General features: G+C 38.8%; 1 long non-coding RNA gene across 1 annotated transcript; it reads left to right on the forward strand.

Annotated features, from left to right (window-relative positions):
• The first annotated feature begins 754 nt into the window (after window positions 1-754).
• LOC130469270 (uncharacterized) lies at window positions 755-2,309 on the forward strand. The gene is made up of 3 exons (XR_008929701.1): window positions 755-1,297; window positions 1,408-1,673; window positions 2,185-2,309. It is a non-coding gene; the product is annotated as an uncharacterized lncRNA (long non-coding RNA).
• Window positions 2,310-2,741: the final 432 nt, after the last annotated feature.

Genomic DNA, 2,741 nt, shown 5'->3' on the forward strand with positions numbered 1-2,741 from the left:
GTCTTGATTATCGTAGCTTAGACAATCGATCAAGATACTTTGCTTTTGGGAAGAACTCACTTTGGAGGCACAGAGAGAATTAGGGTTCTCTGTGTCTAGGGTTTGAGTAATATGAATTGTGTGTTGGAATAATACAATTAACCTATTGTATTAAGTGATGTAACCGGCCAAGAACCAAAGGCCTTGACCGGCCACATCACGCAAGCACACGACCACACAGCCCCGCCCAGCGACACACTGCATGCCGAAGCCCACAGCGCGCACGCCGAGCAGCTGGGTCGTGGGCCTGCTCGCTCGCGCTGCATTGCTTGTTGTGCGTGCTGTTGCGTGCTCGCCCAATGGGCTGGCCTTGCTCGCCATTGCTCGCGAGCTTGATGGCTCGTTGGGCCTTGCACGCTTACGTGCTTGGCTCGACGGGCCGGCAACTCCGATGCCCTTCGTATTCGCGATTTAATATATTTCCGATATATTATTTATCGTTTCGTATTCGACGAATCACCGTCGTACGATACGATTTATTCGTGTCGCCCAGCTTACGAACATTCGCGATACGATATACGATTCCGATGAAGGTTGTATCGTATAATACGTTTCCAACTAATTCCCGAAAAGCTATTAAATGAATTTCTGATTCATTTAATCCGTTGATATGTTACGTGTCATTGGTGTGACCTTGTAGGTTCAGTCAAGAGTAAGTTGTGAGTTCAATATCCATTAGAACTCACTGATCGGAAGCATTGCTCCAGCTAGCTGTTCCGATCACTTGATGTAATCCCCCGTAATTTTATAAATTTTATTAATATATTTTAATGTATAGTTAATTATATTTAAATAGAATTTACGAGTTTTATTAATAAATATATAATTAACGTATATTTATTTTATTACATTTTAAATATTTTTAACGATTTATGAAATCAAAAGTAATTTTATAATTTTACGTTGAAAAGAAATCGAATTACGAAAACACGATTGAATTTAGAAAACAATCCTATTCGGTTTGACTCAAACACTAAAACCCAAATCCTAGTTCAAGCCCATTTTTGCAAAGCCCAAACAATAAACCCCATACTCCCTTCTCTAACTCTAATTCACGTAAAACAAAAATAAAAAAAATAAACAAAGCCAAAACCCCATTTGAACTTCACGTGAAAACGCAAAAGAGAAAAAAAAAAGAAACAAAACCTATCTCTCATTCAAACTCACGTAAACTAGCAAACCCTCAAACCTTGGTACTCTCTGCCCAGCCGCCAGCCACCATACACCCGCCGGACCTCCACCGTCCTCGTCACAGCCGGTAAGCTCTTCTCCGTCGTCCTTCCTTTTCTCTTTCGTTCCCCTTTTATTTTCGTTCTTCTTTCTTCGTTTTCACCCCTCCTCACGTGATTATGCTTGAACCTCGCACAGCCCCAGCCGCCGACCACCTACCGCCGCCGCGACCGCCAGCTGCACGGTAACCTTCTTCTTCTCCTTCGTTCTTCTTCCTTTCTCTTTCGTTCGTTTCTTGCAGCTTCGCTACCCTTCTCACGATCTTTTTCGCTCTTGCTCTCCTCGCTCGTTTTGGTTTTTGCGCAGCAGCAACCGAGTCGCGCCACCCTCTCCTTGCTGTCGCCGAGCAGTGCTGCCGCCTCCGGCCGCGCCTCACCGCCTGCCACCGTCGTCCTCTCTCGTCGGTTAACTCTTAAAACCCAAAGCTAATTTTTTTATATCATATGTATTAATTTAAATATTGTTGGAGTGATTTAAAATTATGATTTTTAAGATTTATTTACTTATTTCAGATTTTAATATTTTATGATTAAATTACTAATTTTCAGATTTCATACATTGATTGAAACGAGAATTTAAATTAGTTAAAGCGGGAATTCTAAGTTTTTAATGATGTTGGATCATGGTAGAATGATTTGGAATGATTAAAACTATTATTTTTATATTCTAAGCGTGGTAATTTGGTGTTGGGGAAGTTTTTAAACAAATTTATATGCTTGAAATTTAAAGTACGATGTTTGCAAAGAATTTTCAACGAATTTCAATCACTAATTCAATAATTATGATGCTAAGAAATCAAATACTCAAGTTTTGATATTGGGGAAAGTTCTAAATATGTTTAGGATGTATTTAGAATGCTTTGTTATTGTTGTGAATGTTTAGAAGTTGATTGTGAATCCTTGTTGGTTGTTTTAGGCGGAGAATTCTCCTTAGGCGACTTTTGAATTATTAAAGTGGTCTTGCAGTTTGTTTACACAAGGTACGTACATACCTGTGTGCTTGGAATGTGTGCTAATTGTTGAAACCATGTTGAATTTGTTGTTGAACTTGGCTATGTTGATAGTATTGTTGAACTTGGTGATGTTGATATTATCGACGAACTCAGCCAGGTTGAAATTGCATGTTTAATACTGTTGCATGGACATATTGAACCTATATTGCATTACGAGAATTATAACATGTTAGTATGGATGATTGATGCAAACATGTTTGATTGGGAACACTAGATTACTTTGTATATATTGATTCAGATCAGTTGATTGTTGTTCCCTTTTAGCTTTTCACTACTTTATGAGGGCCGAGGACCTTGTTTAGTAAGTTGAAACCTTATACCCATATAGAGGGGTTAATCAGTATTAAAGGAAAGGTTGGATTTAATTGGAATGAGTCTTCTTTGATCCCTTTATGATACTTACTTAATTCCAAGATAAAAACAGTTGTGAATACCTGTGGTTTGTATGCCTTATGTGATT

Source organism: Spinacia oleracea, chromosome 3, assembly GCF_020520425.1.
Source record: "Spinacia oleracea cultivar Varoflay chromosome 3, BTI_SOV_V1, whole genome shotgun sequence".
Taxonomy (NCBI): Eukaryota; Viridiplantae; Streptophyta; class Magnoliopsida; order Caryophyllales; family Amaranthaceae; genus Spinacia; species Spinacia oleracea.